General features: G+C 41.4%; 2 long non-coding RNA genes across 2 annotated transcripts; one reads left to right on the top strand and one right to left on the bottom strand.

Annotated features, from left to right (window-relative positions):
- Window positions 1–2,978: 2,978 nt before the first annotated feature.
- On the bottom strand, window positions 2,979–4,062 carry LOC114839334. The gene is made up of 4 exons (XR_004575787.1): window positions 4,022–4,062; window positions 3,855–3,938; window positions 3,486–3,704; window positions 2,979–3,089 (listed from the first exon to the last, which is right to left on the bottom strand). It is a non-coding gene; the product is annotated as an uncharacterized LOC114839334 (long non-coding RNA).
- A 4,822-nt stretch (window positions 4,063–8,884) lies between these two features.
- On the top strand, window positions 8,885–12,256 carry LOC109615795. The gene is made up of 4 exons (XR_002196791.2): window positions 8,885–8,953; window positions 11,163–11,311; window positions 11,821–11,935; window positions 12,145–12,256. It is a non-coding gene; the product is annotated as an uncharacterized LOC109615795 (long non-coding RNA).
- The last annotated feature ends 12,750 nt before the right edge of the window (window positions 12,257–25,006 follow it).

Raw genomic sequence — 25,006 nt, 5'->3', positions numbered from 1 at the left:
ACTAACTAGTTAAGCTTTATCCACAATTTTAATAATTGTAGCCGGTATAGTTCTAATGTGAAAAATTATGACGTGTAACCAATTACAAAATTAAGAGGCGTGACCTGCTGGAAGCGCCCCGGCTGCAATTTAAAGACAATATTAAATCCGCTGCATCCACAGAAGACAGCGTAGTATGCTGTTTACATTGTAAGTACAAGTTCATTTATTTGAAATAATTGATTTGAATTACGTTGCAATTACAAACGCTAACAAACGACACATTTGAACTTTTTAAGAATGTGTAAATACATTTTACGATTGAGCAATCCATGCGCTTTTATCTGTCTTTCATATTGTCTGTTTTACAGTGAGGAGGACAAGTATTTGATACACTGCCAATTTTGCAGGTTTTCCCACTTACAAAGCATTCTATAATTTGTATCATAGGTACTCTTCAACTGTGAGTGACGGAATCTAAAACAAAAATCCAGAAAAACACATTGCATGATTTTTAAATAATCAATTTGCATTTTATTGCAGAACTTAATAGTTGGTACAGAAACCTTTGTTTGCAATTACAGAGATCTTATGTTTCCTGTAGTTCTTGACCAGGTTTGCACACACTGCAGCAGGGATTTTGTCCCATTCCTCCATACAGACCTTCTCCACATCCTTCTGGTTTAGGGGCTCTCGCTGGGCAATACGGACTTTCAGCTCCCTCCAAAGATTTTCTATTGGGTTCAGGACAGGAGACTGGCTAGGCCACTCCAGGACCTTGAGATCTTTTCTATATATCATTGAATTCTGATCATAACATATCCATATGGAGTTATACTCGCAATACAAATGTTCTGTGCAAACACAATGCACATTTGTGGAAGAAAAGGCTTCACAATGAATGTGAACAGAAAAATGAAATAATGTGCCCTTTGTCCAACACGTTTTTGAGTTTTCATTTAAATCAGCCCAAAAACACATGTGGAACTGTTCTACCATTACACAAACACTTCTCAAACCCTTTTTCTAGCACAAAAATGCATTGAATCACAATAAAAGTGAACAGAACAATTAAATAATTCACCTTATGTGCATACAGGACAATATGATTATGACAACCATAAATATTTTTCTATTTATGATTGAATTCAGATCACACACAGCCATGTGGAGCAGTTTTTCCAACACAAATGTTTTCTGCAAACCTTTTTCTTACACAAATATGCATTGTTTCACAATAAATGTGAACAGAACAATGAAATAATTCACTTTATGTGCATACAGTCAAATTTGTTTATGACACCCATAATTATTTTTCTATTTATGATTGAATTCAGACCACACACAGCCATGTGGAACAGTTCTCCCATTCCAAATACGCAAAGCAGACAATATCTTTAATGATCACATTTGTATTACATTATTTCATGATAAATAGGTTATTAGATGTTACTTACCAGACTGTTCTTGCATTAGCATTAGCCTGTTGTTAGCATTCGTCCTTTGTTGTCCGGTAACTCAGCTATCCAGCATTTGATAACCTTGACGGACTATGGCTACATTTAGTAAAAGTGTTTTTACGTTTTGCCATTTTATACTAATAATAATACTTATAAAACTGTTGAAAACACATATCCTTTCTTTGTCTTTTCGACAAGTTAGCGTTACGCAAGGACACAATGCTAAAACGTTCACTAATGCTAAATTAGCATGCTACCCAGATAGCAATGAGTCGGCGGACCGGAGGCGGTCCTCCAAAGACAGTAGAAGCGTCAGAATGTCTAAATCGCAAACACGTTTGCCAGCTTTCCGCCGGCGGCAGACGCTTTTTAAAAGCGGCAGTCGCACTCCTACCGCCTGTGTTCTGCGGCCGGCCCGTGGTCCAACCGCCTTTCCACCGCCGTTATACAAAAGGTTTTCGACCGATCTGCCGCTTTTATATATATATATATTTAATATTTATAGCATGCAGTTTATCGAGAATAATGATTGATCAAACCAGACAAATTTCCATTTGGTGTTTTAATTCCACATTTCAAAGTACAGTAACTGTCATTCAAACAAGATGTGTCAGATCACTGAAATAAATAATAGGCAGAAAAAAATAAACATAAATACACACAGAACATGCAGGTTTCCAATAAAATGTTGGTTAAAAAAAAAAAAGAACAGCCATACAAGCAAATTACAACACAAACACAATCATTGTTAATAATATAGAGGTCAGTTCTGGGATGAAAATAATTACCAGTAAACATAACAAGTAATGAGGATATTTGGTACCAAAGAATGTGCAGGATACCAAATAAAACGAGGTAGAACATCACATTTTAAAGCCATTGAGTAAAGCTCTAGAGTAGAATATTCCATTATAATGGCATTGCTGACCTGGAGCACAATATTTACACCATGCTGCATTAAGATGTGTCTCTTGTATCTGTGATAAACAAAACTTGATAGACATATATAAAAATACAGAGGTAAAAACAGTAGTAGAACAGACCATTATAACTGCAATGCTGACCTGTGGCACAAGGATTTACAAGCTATATTTAACAATAGAATAACAGTTAAGCACTGTGATGGAATGAAAAATGCTGATGTTAAAAACAGAGTAAGTAGAATATTTGGTACCAGGTACTGTGCAATATCAAGTATCAGAGGTACGAAATAGTATTTCCAAGCTATTATTAATTGAATAACAGTTAAGCATAGTGATGAAATGAAAGTAGAATGTTGGTACTAGTTAATGCGCAATATCAAGTAACAGGTATGAAATAGGATTTACAAACTATAATAGAATCGTTAAGATGGAATGAAATAAGCCAATACTAAAGTTAATACAAAAAAAACAGGGTGGGTTTGGTGAGTGTAGTCTGGCACTTGTGGCTTCTTGATGTTACTGACTGCAGGATAAAGAAAGTGTTCCAGTTCAGGGATGCTGGGGTGTCAGTAGTCAGCCTAGGTTTAAGGGGTTGGCTGTGGGTCCTTCTCAGCTGGGCGGCTTTTTCCTCCTTCACAGTCTGATGCTCCTTTCAGGTAACGTGTAACGTTAACCTGGACCGCCTCATCAGTGGCATCCTGGGTTGCCGGGTTCTTCCGGAGGGCCCCTGTAGAAAATACAGATCTGTCATTACATTTTAATGGCATAAGGCAGAAGGGCATCTACTTAAAAAAATTACTTTGAACAATGGTCTTCAGGAACAGGTCTCTAAAACAGGTTTTATCCCCTATACCAGTCCAGGTTGTATTAACGGCAAGGTTATTAGAGAAAATACTCTGAAGCATTCTCCACACTGTTGTCTTCAGGTCCCTCCCACATTTGATAGCCAAAAACCGAAGCTGAAAATCCAAAAATTTGTTAAATTAAATTTCTCGCAAGCTTCTCATACATAAATATAAAATGTGACAGGCTGTGGATTTAGACTGTAGAATATACTGTGTACAAACTTAATTTGACTTTTTAGATTACCCTACGGCCTTATAAACGAACGCAACACACTTACAAATCGTTCCTGGAGCTCTTTATCCTCCCTCAAAATGTTGTCAAGAAACACCAAATATTCCTGGGTGTCTAGGGGGAGTAACATCCCCTGGCAGGGATAGCTCTCCAACAGACACATTGGCACTAAAATGTTGCAGCATAGTGTCCATTTTGTTTTCCATGCTACGCACAACATCGCCAAACTCTCCAAGACGTCGCAGCACTAGGGTCTGATCTGCACCTACAGGGGTTCCCAGAATAAAAGAATAAAGTAGTCAGTCCTGGTCCCTCAATTACTAAACAATGACATTTATACCTAGGTCTAATACACGTACATGTGGACCCAGTGGGAATTAAATCAACAACCACAGGTGTTGTTTGCAAGTTGTACCTGATTGCCCAGTGCGAGCAAACATCTTCAGCATTGTCCCAAATAGCTTCACCTGCTCTTGAAGCGAGCCGCTGTCACCCGAAGCTACAAAATGAAAGGCATATGGTCATTCTGAACCTACATTACACACAAAAAAGTAAAATGAAAGAAAGAGTGCATGTTCTCACCTGCTCGTGCATGGCTCCCCTCCCTCAGGGCATGGCTCCCCTCCCTCAGGGCATGGCTCCCCTCCCTCAGGGCTTGGTTCTCCTCCCTCAGGGCTTGGTTCTCCTCCCTCAGGGCTTGGTTCTCCTCCCTCAGGGCTTGGTTCTCCTCCCTCAGGGCTTGGTTCTCCTCCCTCAGGGCTTGGTTCTCGTTCTGGAAAACTAAAGGCACTATTTTCAAAACTGTTAAAAAACTGGACATTAGGACATAGGCCTAGAATATACCTTCATTGCTGAAAACTTCATGCTGTACATGCGATGCCAGGGGAGTCCAAGGGCCAATAACGGAGCGATGACTTTCTCCTATTGATAATCATTGATGTAAAAATATGTTTGAAGTTATTGCATAAATGTAATGAATTGGACTTAAATGTAACAGTTTAGCGCAACGTATTACATACCTCCAGCCTTTTCACCCATTTGCTGCCAGGGTACATTTTCTGCTGGGGGTGTAAAGTTTAGTACTTGACGAACTGGGGGAAAAAACATAACAGCTTTAATTTCACTGCAGAGATTGCATATTCAGTAATGAAACAATAATTGAACTGTGCAAAGCTAATGATATGTACAACACACCTCCACACCTTTTATCCAGAAAGTCAAGTGCCCTAAAGAAAAACAGATTATGGATAAAAGGATTCCTAATCTTAAATAGAAGCAATAGTTTCCAAGACAAAAAACATCACAAATAACATCACTTACTTGTACTCAAACTCTTGGCTCTGAAGTGGAGTCTGGATTACTGGGGAGAAACCTGGTTCTGAGAAAGAGGGAACAGAAATTTGAAAATCTAACAAAGTGTACAGTTTAGTTACAGGATCACAAATTAAGCATCACAGCAATACATTTTACATACCAACTCTGAAGTCTACAGATGGCTCAACATTTTCCTGGTTTTCTGGAATCAATGCAACTTCTGTAGAATGTAGTGATTCAAGTGAATGTCCTGTTTGTCCCTCTCAACTCTTTTCATTATTATTTTCCTTTTGGCCCAGTAACTAAACATTGTGACTACCTTTAAAACCAAAACGATTGACCAACAGTAGGTCTCTTGGGTGAAGATAATCGGTTATGCTCTGGCCAAGGTATCTGCAACAAAACCGGATTGTTAACGTTAGGAATATACAGTAGCTATGCTGTGGGGGGGGAAACATTATCAGCCAAATGTGGAACAGTGAAATTGTTAAAAATAAAATGTATTCATTGGGTGTTGTGATTCAAGTGAACACAGAATGTTCCTCAAACATAAAACGTACAGCAGTTCAGAGAATTAGAAATCACAATCGCCTTAAATCCAGTACAGTAGCAACACAGCACAAAACATGCTAGCCACAGTGTGTACTGTAACAAAGGCAAAACAGCATGTGCTAGCTAACACTTACTCTAGCTACTGGACTAGCAGCATACTTGTTCAGGCAAACAAAATAATTTAAACAACATATATACATCGTTATTTTTGTAAGAAAGACTAAGTTAAAATTTTAGTGTTTTCTAGATGTAAAGGTTTTGCTACCTATTATAGCTCGTTAAAATTCAACATGTACTAACAACATTGCGTTAACAAGGCTACTTTAGCTAGTTAGGCCAGAACAAAGATGACTACACATTTTAAATATATAAACTAAAAACAATGTCAACATAATATTGCGTTACACAAAAAGGAAACATGTACTTACTTAAACGATGGTAGTCGATGACTTTGCTAGCTAGCAGACTGTAACTCGCGATTGAGCGACGAACTGATGCGAATGTGTCCAAACCAACATGGCCGGTCGATTTTGAGAGTAGCCTATTTAAAAGCGTCTTGCCGCCGAAGGACCGCGGTCCTTTAGACCCAGGCAACCGCCAGAGAAAATGAAGCAGTCAAAAAATCTCGCAAGAAATGGGAGTGACGTATTCAGCGGCAAACGTTTCATCCCCGCCAGCAGGACGCACCTATAGCCGACAGCTAAGGGCCGGCGGCAAAAAGAAGCCTTGCGGATATTTTTTGCTATCTGGGTAGCTAAGCTGACATACTGATGCAACCTCTTCGACAACAAGGAAATATGCCACGTAAACACAAAGCGCATCTGCGTTTTCATCGGAATCTCATGGAAACAGCGAAGAAAACAGAATGTCCCAATCACAAACCGTTTTGAAAATATGTAATACTATGTAATTGTTATGCAAATACGCCCCAGGCGTGGGCGGTACCGCCTAGTCCGTCCTCAGGGGGTTAAAAGGTATCTGCTATGGACAAACACATGGATCACTGCTATTGCATGCAGTCCTCTCAATCATGTCAGATTACTGTTGACAGGGAAGGATTTTGTTTTACAAATCTATTGCTGTACCTGGGCTCATTTTAACTGTCCCGGATTTAACCGGGTTACAGATATCCGGCCTAAACCCCAAGAGCAAACAACATGGTTAATGCACAGTAAAACTCCCTAGTATGGTTGGAATCTAGGAAGAAACCTAAAAAGGAACCAGACTTTACATTACATTCTGATAGTTAACAATTGTTTTATTGTCTCACTAATAACCAGGAACTTAGTAACATACACCAGTCAGCCATAACATTATGACCACATGGCTAATATTGTGTAGGTCCCCCTTTTGCCCCAAAAACAGCCCTGTCCCGTTGAGGCATGGACTCCACTAGACCTCTGAAGATGTGCTGTGGTATTGTGATGGCAATTTCTAAAGTCCAAACAATTTACGAAAATGGTAGGTAAGACAGAGGAAAACTCAAATGCACAATAAACAGTTTATTCTTGCAAGGAGAAAGTACACAGGTTATAATGTAACAATGAATAATCTATAAATTAACACAGGACAATCGTCAGTATTTAAGGGAGGCAAAGGGGTGTGGTAAGATGCAGATGCTACCCATCTGTCTTATGTCAATACAACTCATTCCCTTCATTCTATCACATATCACAAGGCACATGTTGTCCTCCCCCCCGACTGGGTAACCTTCTCAACACTTGAGGAGGACTTAAAGCATCTGGACAAACTACAGATAGACACTGATGGGTTATACAGATTTATGATTAACCCTATAATCTGCTGCTACCAGTCAAGGATGCCCCCTTAGACAAATACCAGATACCCCTCTCCCACATTCCTCTACTTATCTAAACATGGGGACTCAGTCCTTTAATCAGTAAGAATACATCAGTTTAAGAAATTTCCCTGACAGTATCTGGTATCAAGATGTTAGCAGTAGATCCTTTAAGTCCTGTAAATTGCGAGGTAGGGCCTCCATGGATCGGACTTGTTTGTCCAGCACATCCCACAGAGGCTCAATTGGATTGAGATCTGGGGAATTTGGAGGCCAAGTCGACACCTTGAACGCATTGTTGAGGTCCTCAAACCATTCCTGAAACATTTTTGCTTTGTGGCAGGGTGTATAATCCTGCTGAAATAGGCCAAAGGCACATGGTCTGCTACAATGCTTAGGTAGGTGGTATGTGTAAAAAGTAACATCCACATCAATGGCAGGACCCAAGGTGTCCCAGCAGAACATTGCCAAAAGCATCACACTGCCTCCACCGGCTTGTCTTCTTCCCATAGTGCATCCTGGTGCCTTGTGTTCTCCAGGTAAGTGACGCACACACACTCAGCCGTCCACATGATGTAAAAGAAAACCTGATTTATCAGAGCAGGCCATCTTCTTCCATTGCTCTGTGGTCCAGTTCTGATGCCCACGTGCCCATTGTAGGTGCTTTCGGGAGTGGACAGGGGTCAGCATGGGCATCCTGACTGGTCTGTGGCTACACGGCCCCATACGCAACAAACTGGACTGTGACACCTTTCTATCAGTACCAGCATTAACTTTTCCAGCAATTTGAGCCACAGTAGCTTGTCTGTTGGAACAGACCACACGGGCCAGCCTTTGCTCCCTACGTGCATCAATGCCGGTTCACCGCTTAGCCTTCCTTGGACCACTTTTGATAGGTACTGACCACTGCAGACCAGGAACACCCCACAAGGGCTGCAGTTTTGGAGATGCCTTGACCCAGTCATCTAGCCATCACAATTTGGCCTTTGTCAAAGTCACTCAAATCCTTACGCTTGCCCATTTTTCTTGCTTTAAACACATTAACTCCCTGAATGTAAGTACCCCATATCTGGGGTACCTCAGTTACTTCATTAAATTCAGTCTTATATGAGAATGGTAGGCCCTATCTGGGAATCCAGGGTGCCTGCTGATTGCTGAGAGTCTTGTCTCTCCAGCGATGGAACAGAATGGTAATATTGTTCGTTGATAGCTGTTTTGCTAATGAGTGCCTGGACGTTCAAACTCTTATTTGGAAAGGAAGCGGACATACGTTTTGGCTTTAAATTGGCTAATGATAGACATTTCACATTGAACCCCACCCTCTTTGCAGAAATTAAACATTAAACCGCTTAATGTTATTAGAAAAAAGCAGATATAATGAAAATCGTTTTTTTTCCTCGTTATTCCATTTTTGGAATAAAACGAATAACGAGAATACGGAAATGCATCAGGTTGGTGACAAACTGGTGTACCTTTCGGTCATTGGATTATGTCTTAAAATAGGAAAACAGATCACCAGAAAACGGTTCAGTCCATGTATGGAGTGGTTAATCGTTATTCTACTCCAAACAGGCAAACAAATCATTGTTTGACTTAACCTGTTCGTTATCCATTTTCGGTTAGGGAAACACCGACAGATTTCCACGTGCTGTCGTTCCCCGTTTCCCACGGAAAATGAGCATAGTTAACATAGACGGGGAAATGGGAGGTGCGGTCGAACGGGGTGCGTTCATGTATGTTTCATGCAGGGCAGCACTTTACCTGGCTAAGTTAACCTCTCTCTGGGCTCGAATTGCTGAAGAGCTAACTTATGGACAGATTCCTAGCAGGATTGCTAGCTATACAGTCAGGTGAGTGCCAAATAATTTCTAATGTTTGTTGCTGGAAAAAAGTAGCTCAACAAGGTATCGTCATTATGTTAAACTAGCCAACTAATGTTAAATGATTGTTGAGCATGGCTAGCTAGCTACGTTAATTAGCTTATCGATTAGCTATGTAAATTACATTTCCATTTGATCCGAACCAACTCACAACCTTAACTGGATGGGTACAGTAGTAAGTGTTGTATAGCCAACATCCATGTAAATCTTTTTGTTTTATAATGGAGTTTGAAGTTATATAGGCCAAACGTTTTATATGCAATGATATGTTCTTGATATTCATTTTGAGTGTGTATGCTTGTACTTTATTGGGGCACATAGGTCCACTCGTGTGTACAACAGTATAGAGGAAGACAGGTCTGTGCAATCCGTGACACTCATTGTTTACCTTAGCAACTAGCATGAAGGGTAAAGTAAGCTTCAGTTCATGTTGAAAAACCCACTGGTTTAAATGTGTTTTGCTTTAAACTAACATGCTATTTTTTGGTTTTAAAACGTTTATGTTCTAACTGGCTCCATAACAAATAATAGAAACATGTTTCACTATCATAAATATTTAGCTAAATAGTTGCTATAGCCAGATAGTCGGTGGCATAGAAAAGCAGGCTGGATAGCAGTCGTGTGAGCTGCTATAACACCAATCGCAGTGCATGTAGCAATAAAACTAATACCTTTGTTATATCAAGGAAATGCAGTTCCCTACATAAGTATTGGGACAATGATGCCAACACTTCTATTTTGGCTGTTCATTCACCATACCAAATGTACACAACCTCCAGAGGTGGGGGACTCGAGTCACATGACTTGACTCGAGTCTGACTGGAGTCACAATTTTCAGGACTTGTGACTTGCTTGATTAAAGTATGAAAATGACTTGACTTGACTATGACTTGAGAACAAGTAACTTGAGACTTGACTTGACTTGAAGTGGAAGACTCGACAATGACTTGAACTTATAATAAACAAACAGCAATAAAATTATTTTATATGTTGTGACATCAGCACCACTAATCAGCGTATGTGCCTTTAACGCTGCACAATTCAAACCGCGCCAAACATGGCAGACAGTAACGTTAGTCGAGCTCCACAAATAGTATCGTTTGGATACAAGGACATTGAACTGGACCGTGTGAATAAAAAAAGATTTGCCAGATGCAAAATATGCAAAAACGACAAATTTCATTCGTTATTTTAAGAACCACAAGGAAAGGTAAGTAAGTAATCTCTTTATATTCAGTTTCACTATGATCTATAACGATTAAGTTACTAATGTAATGAATTAATCTTTTGTTTGTCCTAATTTGGCCTTGGTTGCATATTATATATATATCTTTTTTTTTTCTGTATTAAATGTGGGCATTTTCAAGTGTTTGTGGACTGCGTGTGGAAACTAAAAAGCATTGTGCTTACACCATAACAGTTAACTTTACTGCATGAAAGGCTAACATGGAGGCGCCGATGTGATTAATAGCACCTAAACATTTCGAATAGTTTTTTTTTTTTTTACCCGTACAGACAAGAATAATTACAGCGTTTATAAGGTTGTTATTATTAGCCATTATTACATGGATTGACTGAATTCCAGTGCAGAATGCGTGTTATTTCTTGATAACAGACCGTTGCCATGAAAAACAGCGCGTACGCAGCAGGATTCTAACCTGAGACGGAACGGACTATTTTCTTTAGAGGAAGCAATACAGTCGTTTTTAAATCAATAAATTCCTTTTGAAATCAATATTTTGTGTCAAATTATAGATTTATTTGGTAGGTAGCCATGTAATAAGCGGGGTAAGGTATAGTGTGGCGGTTGTTATAGCGAATACAACCCCTTCAGGCTGATTCAAGATCCCTCCGCTTCGTCCCCCCAAATAATTGTACCGCGGAGGAGAAAAATATTTGATTTTGAAATCGAGCTTCGCACCAAGCGCACGTCAGAAACAGAGGACAGTGTGTGTGTTCATCTCTTTAGTACTGTGACTTGACTTGACTTGAAACTTATAAGGACTCGACTTGACTTGCTTAGGGTGAACCCTTGACTTGACTTGCTTGATTTATCTGAACTGTGACTTGAGACTTGACTCGAGACTTGATGGTTAAGACTTGAGACTTGCTTGGACTTGACCATGTGTGACTTGTCCCCATCTCTGACAACCTCTAAATAATCGTATCTATCTTCCAGTTACAGATGACTAGCAAAATGCGCTGGAGTTACGGAGACTGTGTTCTTCTCTCCTGGGCCTGTGTCTCGAACGCACACCCTCTGTCTGCATTGCCAGAACCCACCATGAACACATCCCTGTCTTCATATTCAGGGCCTGACAGAACTAGGTCAGTGGTCAAAATACAGGCTCCATCTCAATACTTTAAGCATGCATCACTCTTCTGTTCCGTTATTGAAATGATAAGTGGTTTATCCAGACATCCTGTGTCTAAGCAGAGTTCAGAAAGGTTTGGTAACATATTTTAAAGTGATAGAAGAGGCCTATTTCAATCTCTGTATAAACAACAAGGTTGTATTCTACCCCACTCTGATTCCCAGATGTACCATCATTATGCCTTTGACAGCTGTATCATGCCCCCCCCTTCCCAGCAAGGACAAATGGAGACCTAAAACACAGACAACCTCACTAGTTCAAGGCCTGTAATGGTGATGAAGTGGAGACATAATCCACTGGCCCCTAAAGCAGTTCCACTCCATTTTCAGGGATCTATTAAGACTTAAGACACCAAGTGGGTCCAATTAATGATGAGGTAGAACAGAAAACCATCAGGCTCCGGCCCTCGTAGGGTAAGATTTGAATACCCCTGCTCTAACGTGTGTGTGTGTTCAATGACAGGCTGGCAGAGGAGAGCTGCAGGTCTAGACAAGCCAGCAGAATAGAACCCCAGAAACATGGGAGAGGGCCTCAAACACACTTAGTGCTGGAGATCACCCTATGAATGGCAGACAAGGTGATTTGAGAAACATGTCAAGCCAGTATGTCAGTGATACTATACATGCTAATCTAACACTAGTACACTAGCCAAATATGCACTATTTACATCACATTTTAATCTTATCATGGTTACTGGTTTATCATGACGATGTCTAGTCATATAGTCATATTATTACACCCTCTCTCTGTCTGCCTCCTTCTCTGTGTTTGTGCTTTTATTTGCAGATTGGGGACAGGTGGAGCTGATTGGGTTGTTGAGAGGTTGCACCTGGGTTTGGGACCAACTAGAAGATAAACGTTCCAGGTGGCCAGTCCTGGATCGCTCTCTCCCACAAGGACCAAGGTTTGTTTGATTATGTGTTTTGATTAGGTTCACCCCTCAACAAATTTTACACTCATCCAGGATTCTCTACTCATATGTCTTCTTTCACACTTCACAGGTCTGTTTTCCTTTATTGTTTTATACTTGGTTATTTAATTTAAAAAATGTGTTACTTTTTTAATGCCAACATGTGGACTCACCATCTGAGAGCCGGGTTGTGACAAAATATAACCTTCAACATGCATCCAACCCATTTTCCTTTTAATGAAGTGATCACTGATTTGGATTGTATTTAGAGTTTGTGTCGATACTATTCATTAGATCAACATATGCATATGTACTCGCTATCTAAGTATCAATTTATTTGACTAGTTATTATTGGTTAGATCAGAGATATCAAACCGGTTTCATGGAGGGCTGAGTGTCTGCTGGTTTTCGCTCTCACCTTGTACTTGATTAATTAAGTCACTAATTGGTTAGTTTCTACCCTCACCTGGTTGTTTAGGTCTGAACTGGGAACCAATTTATAGGAAAAACCTGCAGACACTCTGCCCTCCATGGAACCGTTTTGACACCCCTGGGTTAGATTCTAACTGCATTTAGTTGTATTGGGCTTGTTCAATGACAAAGTTGAATCTAATCTATTCAAGCAGCATATTTCAATTTCTGTAAGGGCAACAGTTATATTTTACCTCACTCAGGTGCAGGTAATCCCCTGAGAAGTACAAGTAAAGTCCCAAAGCATTGACAGTCTCACTAATGTTTAACTATTTCTGCTTGTTTAGAGGACAAAGTCAACCATTGAATTAAACTTAGTGTTAAGTCACAAAATGATTTCCATATCAACAATTCCCCAGGTTTCACATGCCCATGCAATACTGCTGAAACTAACAGTAATTTATTATTTTCAAGTAAAATGTAAGAAACTGGTAACTGACTGACCATTCATAATTATTCAGACCACCTATTAAAGACCTCTATAAGAATCATGTACATTAGTCATAATTCATGAAGCGACCAGTCTACACACCCACAACAACGGTTCTGTCGTGATACAAACGGATTATGTAAATATATTTATTCATCCATGTTTTTAACACTTATTTTCATGTCTTCAACTTTTCTTTTAATAAAGCAAATAAGAATGAACAAACATTTGTGTTTGCAACACAAAGTACATGCTCACTTACAGGGATGTAAACACATTTGCACACAATTTTATACAGATGCAGTTTGTCTGTATAGGACAGTTCTGGACACTGATATCAAGTCATAAACATGTTACCAACTTTTTACATTTGTATTTCTTTCAATGTAGAGTAGATGTTTGCTAGTGCAATCCTTGTTTCATGTGGATAGTTTCAAGATATCCCTATGAAGAGTTTGAGCAAGGGTTTGATTTGACTAAATAGAAAAGTTCAACTATTCAACCCTTTTCTTTAGGGAACCTGGTCTGAGAGATATGTTAGCTGATTATTAAGCCCTTGATTATGGATTTGGGAGTGCCTGTTCAGGGCTACAACACAATTGTGAAGCATATGGTCCCTGAAAGGGTTTGATACATCTGAAAAATGTGAACGTTTGAAAACAAAATTCTCTACTTTTAACATCTGAATTCACTGTAAAGAATACATAAAGCTCATTTAAAAATATTTCATGGATATTTTGCTTATGGAAAGAAGACATTTTGTTTCATAATTAAGTTAACATTCATACGGGAGACAAATTAAAGGAAAAACCTGAATAATTGAGTGGAGGAACATAATGAATGCAGATGCTTGCACACAGGTGTACTGACAATTTACAACCTACCGAGCCCTGAGGCAAGTATAGAAATGCTGTGCAGGCCCAGTTAACCTCGATTTTGGATCAAATTGGTTAGAGAGAAGGAGATAAGTCACTTTGAAAGAGGGTTCATTAATTGGATGGCATGGATAGCAGGGGCTTCAGTCACAGAGACAGCTCAACTGGTTAATGTTTCAATAGGAAGAGTAACAAAAGTTAGATCTGTATTTAGATCCATGGGACAGACATCAATAAATAGGGTTGGGAATGTGTGTCGAAAGCACACATTCAATGACTGTGATGCTCATTCATTGATGTAATATGCAAGGAAAAACAACAGTAACTCTTTCCCAGGTGACTGACAATGTCAATGCAGGACGTGATCAGATTTTCAAGAAAAACAGCCTGTTGAGAACAACACAGAGAAGGATATTATAGTAGGGTTGCGGTGCATGAACTCCTCATTACAGAGTTTCTTCCTGTAATTTGTCATCCATCTAAAACAAAAACAAAAATTATCTCATGAAGGTGTTGGGCCACGACGAGACACCAGAACAGGTTCAATGCACCGTGGCATAGATTCTGCAAGTCTCTGGAACTTTACTGGGCGGATGGAACACCATTAATTCAAAAGATATGGTCATTCAACAGCACAGTTCATGATGGGATGTTAATTGTATCATTCAGTACACCTGTATGGTAGGGTTACAGTAAATTAACCCTTTATTTCTTTAGGTTTTCCCTTTAATTTGCAAATTTTTCGTCAGTATGTACTAAGTAGGCTGTGTCTCTACATTCAACACCTCCTATGTGGCCTAATGAATAATAACAATGTGGTGACTACTACAGAACTAGTGGCTCTACTTAATCATACAATATGACAAAACCTTTTCAGTCCAACTCGCGGTCTTACAGTTGATTTTCTCTTCCATCTAAAACATGGAATTGTAACTGTCTGAAAAAGCCCAAAAAGCCTTTCAGGATCTCATGAATTTACTGTGTATGTAAGCTTATTTGTATGATTCAAGGGATGTTGATACAGAATATTAGTGGTTTGCCCTGTAACTCTGCCTACATACAATGCAAGTAACTCCATCAAATACGAATTCATGACTAGTAGCTTAGAAATACATGGCCTTGAGTATTTCAGAGAGAAAAACCCACGTTGGATAGCCTTATTTAGATGGCCAGATAATAATATTAAATTATTAATCGATGGGCCAATCCATACACGGACCGACAACACCGCACATGATCGTTTTCTCGAATCTGATCGTGGTTTTCAAACTACGGGGGACATTTACCGCGACATTACAGTCTTGCATAAAACCAAAGTTGTCGCAAGGGAGCGTCAATAAAGTGCATCATCATTTTCAAATATCAACAACCAGTGGCATCGTTAGCCCTGGGCGTCAGGGCTATAGCCCTTTTTTTTAAAAAAGCCCCTGATCTATTCATCTATAATTCCGATCGCGCATTATGACAATGTGGACGTGTAGCCGCCTAGCTCATCAAACTTTTCAGCATGTACATTCAAAACCCTGTACTTTCTGTCCCCAGCGGGGGCCAAGCGTGCCGCACAAGCCCTGAAAAGTGAAGCCAAAACGTCTCGATCGCCCCCTGGTGAGTGGTCCCAGCATAGGTCATAAACCCCGCCCTCCCCATGTTATTCAATGGGACGCGAGACCAACTAAACAATTAAATTACCCTTCAAATATCTTTTTTCCGAAGCTGGTTTCTGTCATTTACTGTAGTTTGTATCACGCTAATGTGAATTCAAGAGTTTGTTTTTAAAATAAGTTGTTTTTTAGTTAGTTATTTAATGCTCTAAAAACAGTGGTGTGACGTCGTGATTCACAGCTGTGATTGACAGCTATCTGAGCCGAGGAGCCACTGAATCTTCGGAGGACTGAGGAGATTGGAACTTTACATTTAATCTCTAAATTTCTACAATTGATATAATTTCACACGGACATAATGGGTTGTTCTGCAGTACATTTTGCTAACCGATCTGGCATTTCCAGAATTTTTTTCGGTAAGTTAAATTTATAAGCTATTTAATTAGTAAATAAATGTAATGGGCTAGCTAACGTTAGCTAAAAGACAACAAGCCTTGTTAATAGCCATGTTAATAGCTAGCAGGTGATCGTTAGCTAGAAGTTATCAATTATTTTTGTATTAGGCCTATTCTAAATGAAGGTTAAACATGATGTAAGTTAGGCTATAACATATCGTCTAGGTTTGACAAGCAATGGTTGTACTGTACTTGGACATGCGATTGATTACGGTAGGCTTTACTTCCTGCTCGCTACTGCGCATAACTACTGCGCAGAACTGTTCCCAAGATGGCTATCTGCACAGACGCAAGTCCAAGATGTCAGCGCCGTATCGGGACACTGGTGGCTTCAGTTTTCACCAATGGAAAAGAGCGAAAGGGCGTCGTCCATTTTTTTACAGTCTATGGGCGGGGCGGGCGGGTGGCTAAGCCCCGAATGTATTGTGATCCTAGCCACGCCTCTGTCAACAACTCTTGACTACATCACCTATTAACCTCAATACAATGTTAAACTGTTCAAGAAGAAATGGAAATGGGCTGCTCTCTATAGATTGCTAAACCTTTTCATTGATAATATATGTTGTCTATGAACACATTAAAACAATGTGGAGTTTAGAATTTCAAATGCTTCAAAGCACTGTTTTAATCTTCAGAGGGATGGCTCACATATTGCACAGCCCATGGTTTCCCAGTTAAGCACCTACACATTTTTAGAGAAGCATTTGAAATTTCAAAATTTCAATAGCTTTCGCAACATGAGACTGAGACATTATTTTGATGCTGCATTATACCCTACAAAGAGCAGCATCTCGCACACCCATTAGTGAATTCTGATTTATAAAAATAAATACATAGAGTGGATATAAAAAGTCTTCACACCCCTAATATAATGCCAGGTTTTGTGGTGTACAAGAATGAGACAAAGATAAATAATTTTCCACTTTTAATGTGACCTATAATGTGAACAATTCAACTGAAAAACAAACTGAAATCTTTGAGGGGGAAAATGAAAAATAAAAACCTTACAATAACCTGGTTGCATAAGTGTAAACACCCTCTTATAACTGGAGATGTGGCTGTGTTCAGAATTAACCAATGTCATTCAAACTCATGTTAAATAGAAGTCATACACCTGCCATCTTTTAAAGTGACTCTGATTAATCACTGATAAAGTTCAGCTGTTCTAGTAGGATTTTCCTGACATTTTCTTAGTTGCATCTCAGAGCAATGGTGTGACCATGGTCCGCAGAGAGCTTCCAAAGCATCAGAGGGATCTCATTGTTGAAACCAAGGTTGAACTTTTTGGCCATAATTCCAAAAGGTATGTTTGGCGCAAAAACAACACTGCACATCACCCAAAGAACACCATACCCACAGTGAAGCATGGTGGTGGCAGCATCATGCTTTGGGGCTGTTTTTCTTCAGCTGGAACCGGGGCCTTAGTCAGGGTGGAGGGAATTATGAACGGGTTCCAAATACCAGGCAATTTTGGCACAGAACCTTCAGGCGTCTTTTAGAAAGTTGAAGATGAAGATGTTCACCTTTCAGCACAACAATGACCCAAGGCACAAATCCAAATTCACAAAAGCATGGCTTCACCAGAAGAAGATTAACGTTTTGGAATGACCCAGCCAGAGCCCAGACCTGAATCCAATTGAACATCTGTGGGGTGATCTGAATAGGGCTGTACAGTGGAGAAGTCCTCGCAATCTGACAGATTTGGAGTGCTTTTGCAAAAAAGAGTGGGCAAATATTGCCACGTCAAGATGTGCCATGCTAATAGACTCCTACCCAAAAAGACTGAGTGCTGTAATACATTCAAAAGGTGCTTCAACAAAGTATTAGTTTAAGGGTGTGTACACTTATGCAACCAGGTTATTGTGAGGTATTTTTATTTTTTTTGTTTGTTTTTCAATTGAATTGTTTACGTTATACAGTGGGGAGAACAAGTACTTGATACGCTTTCAATTTTGCAGGTTTTCCCACTTACAAAGCATGTAGAAGTCTGTAATTTTTATCATAGGTACTCTTCAACTGTGAAAAATCCAGAAAATCACATTGTATGATTTTTAAGTAATTAATTTGCATTATATTGCATGACATAAGTATTTGATACATCAGAAAAGCAGAACTTAATATTTGATACAGAAAACTTTGTTTGCAATTACAGAGATCATATGTTTCCTGTAGTTCTTGACCAGGTTTGCACACACTGCAGCAGAGATTTTGGCCCACTCCTCCATACAGACCTTCTCCAGATCCTTCAGGTTTCGGGGCTGTCGCTGGGCAATACAGACTTTCAGCTCCCTCCAAAGATTTTCTATTGGGTTCAGGTCTGGAGACTGGCTAGGCCACTCCAGGACCTTGAGATGCTTCTTACAGAGCCACTCCTTACTTGCCCTGGCTGTGTGTTTCGGGAGGTTGTCATGCTGAAAGACCCAGCCACGACCCATCTTCAATGCTCTTACTGAGGGAAGGAGGTTGTTGGCCAAGATCTCGCGATACATGGCCCCATCCATCCTCCTCTCAATACGGTGCAGTCATCCTGTCCCCTTGGTAGAAAAGCATCCCCAAATAATGATGTTTCCACCTCTGTGCTTCACAGTTGGGATGGTGTTCTTGGGGTTGTACTCATCCTTCTTCTTCCTCCAAACACGGCGAGTGGAGTTTAGACCAAAAAGCTCTATTTTTGTCTCATCAGACCACATAACCATCTCCCATTCCTCCTCTGGATCATCCAGATGGTAATTGGAAAACTTCAGATGGGCCTGGACATGCGCTGGCTTGAGCAGGGGGACCTTGCGTGTGCTGCAGGATTTTAATCCATGACGGCTGTAATGGCAATTTCAAAAGTCAAAACAATTTACAAAATTGGGGTAAGACAGAGGAAAACTCAAATGCACAATAAAGAGTTTATTCTTGCAAGGAGAGAATACACAGGTTACAAAGTAAAATGAATAATCTCTTAATTAGTACAGTATATAAGGGAGGAAAAGGGGTGTGGTAAGATGCTGCCCATCTGTCTTATGTCAATACAACTCATTTCCTTTGTTCCTAAGCTTCACACATGTCACATGTTGTCCCCCCCCACCTGGGTAAACTTCTCAACCCTTGAGGAGGACTTAAAGCATCTGGACAAATTCCAGATAGGCAGATTTACAATTAGCCCTATAATCTACTGATACCAATCAAGAATGCCCCATAAGACAAATACCAGATCCCCCTCTCCCACATTCCTCAACTTATCTAAACATGGGGACTCAGTCCTTTAATCAGTAAGAATGCATCAGTTTTCAGAAATTTCCCTAACAATCCGCCCTATATCATAAAATAACATGTAGTGTCACCATGCAACTATTAAACAAAATGATTTGCAGAACAGGTAACATCAACTCATTAAACTTCAAACTACTACTGACAATGTTCTTGAACAACATGATCTTTTATGATATCATCATCCCAGTAATTTGGGAACTGGAACGTCTCTGAAATATCTGAATCCTCATTTACATGCTTCTGGACCATTACCTGTGTTGCAAACTTAGAAACACACATTTTTATTAAACAAGACCAAAATATACCACAAACAAACAAAATGGCAATAGCGGCTAAGGCAGTAGTCAATAACTTGTATATTGTCAACCCCCACGGACCAACCATGAAGGATAGCCCTGAGAATGCGTCCCACCCATGAACTGTATGAAGTATTTCTACACCGTCCTTAGTTTCTTGTACTAAATCATTTACCTTTTTTGACGCATCTGAAATGTATGTACAACACTCAGATCCCGCCACCTTACAGACACTGCCCTGGGAAGCCAAAATTATATCTAGTGCCATTCTACTTTATAAAGCGACTGAACGGGTTTCACTCAGCTCCATACCTATTCAATTGTGTCAAATTCATGTGTTTCTCTAACACTGTGGACAGAGCCATTATCTCTTCCTGTGAGGTGTATGTGCCATATCCTGGGATCAGTACACTGAATATACACTCACCTAAAGGATTATTATGAACACAGGTTTGCCTGGTTTCTTGTTTACTGATGTCAATGCTCCGCCATCTTGTAATTGATCTCTTATTGCTTACTACTCCATAGGGAATATGAAGTGTACACTCACCTAAAGGATTATTAGGAACACCATACTAATACTGTGTTTGACCCCCTTTCGCCTTCAGAACTGCCTTAAATCTACGTGGCATTGATTCAACAAAGTGCTGAAAGCATTCTTTAGAAATGTTGGCCCATATTGATAGGATAGCATCTTGCAGTTGATGGAGATTTGTGGGATGCACATCCAGGGCACGAAGCTCCCGTTCCACCATATCCCAAATATGCTCTATTGGGTTGAGATCTGGTGACTGTGGGGGCCATTTCAGTACAGTGAACTCATTGTCATGTTCAAGAAACCAATTTGAAATGATTCGAGCTTTGTGACATTGGTGCATTATCCTGCTGGAAGTAGCCATCAGAGGATGGGTACATAGTGGTCATAAAGGGATGGACATGGTCAGAAACAATGCTCAGGTAGGCCGTGGCATTTAAACAATGCCCAATTGGCACTAAGGGGCCTAAAGTGTGCCAAGAAAACATCCCCCACACCATTACACCACCACCAGCAGCCTGTACAGTGGTAACAAGGCATGATGGATCCATGTTCTCATTCTGTTTATGCCAAATTCTGACTCTACCATCTGAATGTCTCAACAGAAATCGAGACACATCAGACCAGGCAACATTCTTCCAGTCTTCAACTGTCCAATTTTGGTGACCTGGTGCAAATTGAAGCCTCTTTTTCCTATTTGTAGTGGAGATGAGTGGTACCTGGTGGGGTATGATATGAGGGGAACATAGTGCTCCCTCCTGTATTCAGGTGAGTCCAATGCCACTTATTATCCTTCAACACCGGGCATGTCAGTACATAGCAATCCTCATCCGGGGGGCAGTTCATCATGTCACAAGAGATTAACATAGTCTGTTCAAAATCAGACCCTGTCTGTATCTGTGGTTCGGGCCTTTTCTCATGGTGTACAAATGTCTCTTTCCTTGCTTCATCAGGTGTCATATTTACATTCTGTCCATGATCATCACAGTTCTAGCGGTATGATGATGACAATACTTAAAATCTGGCTCCATGGTTGCAGGGTGTGTTGGAGTTGTTGGTTACTAGCACCACAACCCACGCCGCCCTTAGGTAACTTCAATCTACCTATTATTTCGCCGTATCTCCTAACGCTGGAGCCTTCTTACAGTGTATGGCGTGGACCTAGGTTCCTCATTCAGCAACTTTGACCGCAGACTGAGTGACCAGTTGAACTTGGTATAGACCCAACCAGCATGGCTTGCTCCAGTGCTTTCTCTTGCAGTCCTTGATGACTACCCAATCCCCAGGCTCGATGTCGTGCAGCGGGCCTTCAATGGGAGTTGGTAGAGCAGTACTCACACTCCTGTGGATGTTGTTCAGAATCTTTGACAGATTAGTGCAGTATGTTAACATAGTATCATTCACATGTTCTGTGGTGAGGTCTGTGTGAGTAGGGGCGCCTAGGGCTGTGTTCATTGGTCTTCCAGTGATGACCTCATGAGGGGATAGGCCTGTTTTCACCCTGGGCCTTCCTCTCATGTATGTAAGCACAAGGGGGAGTGCTTTAACCCAGTTCAACCCTGTCTCTTCACCCAACTTTGAGAGTTTAATTTTAATTGTTCCATTTTCTCTTTCCACTGCCCTTCCACTCTGCGAGTGGTAGGCACAGTGAGTCTTCGGATCAACTCCTAGGTACTCAGACATCTTCTGAGTGGCTCCATTCACTAAATGTGATCCATTGTCACTTGACAGTTTCTTAGGAATACCCCATCTGGGTATGATTTCAGTCAATAGTGCCTTAGCAATCGCTGTTGTATCAGCCTTCCCAGCCGGGAAAGCCACAACCCCGCCCTATATAAACCTCAAACACACTAGGGATTTTGATTTTTTTTTTTTTGCATAATTCGTAAAGCCCTGTGTGTGCCAATACTTATTTACAATATTCACCATCCCCCCTTTTGAAGTGTGATCTTTTCCATGAGAGAGCACCGCATAGAAATGAAACAGACATTTTGGTAAGCAGGGGTTACCATTAGGACCGATCCAAACAGTATTCACATAGGATGCCCCTGCTTTCTTCCAAGCGGTTCTCTCTTTAGGTGAAGCCTGAGATTGCGCTTCAACAAGGTCAGAGAGGGAAAATGTGGGTGTCAGATGGGACATCTGCAAAGCAGAATGAGGGGGGGGCCTGAGCAGCGGCTTTAGCAGCTGCATCTGTTCTGTGATTCCCAGGGGAAACAACATCTCTGCCTGTAGTATGGGCCTCACATTTACATATGGCCACTTCCTTAGGTAACAAGACAGCTTCCAAAAGGTTACGAATAAGGTGGCCATGTTGGATCCATGCACCAGAAGAAGTAATAAACCCCCTCATTTTCCACAATGTACCAAAGTCATGTACAACACCAAAAGCATATCTACTGTCAGTGTAAATGGTAACACTTTGACCCTCAGCAAGGATGCAAGCTCGAGTGAGAGCAAACCGCTCAACAGCCTGAGCGGAGAGATGGTCTGGCAGTCTGTGACACTCAACCACATCATGATCAGTCACAATGGCATAACCGACATTATTAACAGGGGAAGTAGGAGATTTACTAGCAGACCCATCAACATAAAAAACAAGATCCCTATTCGGTAGAGGTTCATCAGACAAGTCATCACGAGGGGTTCCCTGTTGGTTAATAACAGAAAGGCAATCATGCGGTTCGCCATCAACCTCTGTGAGTAGGAAAGTGGCTGGGTTCAAAACAGGACTCCGTACAACAGTGACATGGGGTAATGACAATAAAACGTTATGGTAATGCAGATATCTAGCACCAGACAGATGACTAGTCTTGTGTTTCAACAAAATAGAGGCAACAAAGTGAGGAACTTGTAACTCAAGCGGGTGATAACATACCAGAGGCCGTGACCGCAAAACAGCATCTGCTGCCGCTGCCGTAGCCTTCAGACAATAGGGAAGGCCTTGTGCTACAGCATCCAGTTTAGAAGAGAAGTATGCAATTGGCCTCAACTTATCACCATGTTTCTGCATGAAGACTGAGGACATATAACCATCCTTTTCACAAACTGCTCGAACAAACTTCTTCTTAGGATCAAGGAGCCCTAAAGTAGGAGAGGTAGCCAGGGCCTGTTTTAAGGAAGTAAAAGAAGCATCTCCCTCTGGGGCCCACACTACCCTATCATGTGATATCCTGTAAGGGCTGTACCAAACGAGCATATTCAGGAACCCATTGTCTACAGAAACCTGTCATGCCCAGAAAGGACAGAAGTTGGGTTTTAGTGAGAGGTTTTGGGATGCCAACAATGGCTTCTATCCTGTCTGCACTGAGACTTTTACCCTCTGGCGTTAGTTCATGGCCCCAAAAAATTACTTCCTTCTGGACTAGCTGTAGCTTATGTAAACTGGCTTTATGACCTTGCGAGGCCAAGTACTGCAGCAACAGTACAGTGTCCTTTTCACATGTATCTTTATCTGGAGAACAGACAAGAAGATCATAAACGTATTGAATAAGGGTACTACTATGTTTAAATTGGAACCCTTCCAAGTTATCTTTTAGCGCGGAGGCAAACACGGCAGAAGATTCACAATAACCTTGAGGCTTATAGTAGGGGAGTAGGGACATAGATTGACCGGTAAATCGAGAGCTTCGCCTTGCGGCTCAGCTCTTTCTTCACCACGACAGACCAATACATTGACGGCATTACTGCAGAAGTTGCACCGATCCGTCTGTCAATCTCCCGTTCCATCCTTCCCTCACTTGTGAACAAGACCCCTAGATACTTTAACTCCTCCACTTGAGGCAGGAATTCTCCACCAACCTGAAGTGGGCAAGCCACCCTTTTCCGACTGAGGACCATGGACTCGGATTTGGAGGTACTGATTTTCATCCCAACCGCTTCTCACTCGACTGCAAACCGTCCCAGTGCCTGCTGAAGGTCCTGGTTTGAAGAGGCCAACACGACAACATCATCCGCAAAGAGCAGAGACGAAATCGTGTGGTCCCCAAACCTAACACCCTCTGGCCCCTGGCTGCGCCTAGAAATTCTGTCCATAAAAATTACGAACAGAACCGGCGACAAAGGGCAGCCCTGCCAGAGTCCAACATGCACTGGGAACAAGTCTGACTTACTGCCGGCAATGCGAACCAAGCTCCTGCTTCGGTCGTACAGGGACCTGACAGCCCTTAACAAAGGACCCATGACCCCATACTCCCAAAGCACCCTCCACAGGATGCCCCGAAGGACACAGTTGAATGCCTTCTCCAAATCCACAAAACCCATGTGGATTGGTTGGGCAAACTCCCATGAACCCTCCAGCACCCTGAAACCACACTGTTCCTCCTGAATCCAAGGTTCTACTATCGGCCGTATTCTCCTCTCCAGTACCCTGGCATAGACTTTCCCGGGGAGGCTGAGAAGTGTGATCCCCCTGTAGTTGGAACACACCCTCCTTCTTAAAAAGAGGGATCACCACCCCGGTCTGCCATCCCAGAGGCACTGTCCCCGACCGCCACGCGATGCTGCAGAGGCGTGTCCCACAACATCCAGAGACTTGAGGTACTCAGGGCGGATCTCATCCACCCCCGGTGCCTTGCCACCGAGGAGTTTCTAGACTACCTCAGTGACTTCAGCCCGGGTGATGGACAAGTCCGCCTCTGAGCCCTCAGCCTCTGCTTCCTCAATGGAAGACGTGACGGCGGGATTGAGGAGATCCTTGAAGTACTCCTTCCATCGCCCGACGTCATCCCCAGTTGAGGTCAACAGCTGCCCACCTCCACTGTAAACAGCGTTGGTAGGGCACTGTTTCCCTCTCCTGAGGCGCTGGACGGTTTGCC

Source organism: Esox lucius, chromosome 5 (genome assembly GCF_011004845.1).
Source record: "Esox lucius isolate fEsoLuc1 chromosome 5, fEsoLuc1.pri, whole genome shotgun sequence".
Classification (NCBI taxonomy): Eukaryota; Metazoa; Chordata; class Actinopteri; order Esociformes; family Esocidae; genus Esox; species Esox lucius.
The sequence above is the reverse complement of the archived record's forward strand: the minus strand, read 5'-3'. Positions and strand labels throughout refer to the sequence as shown.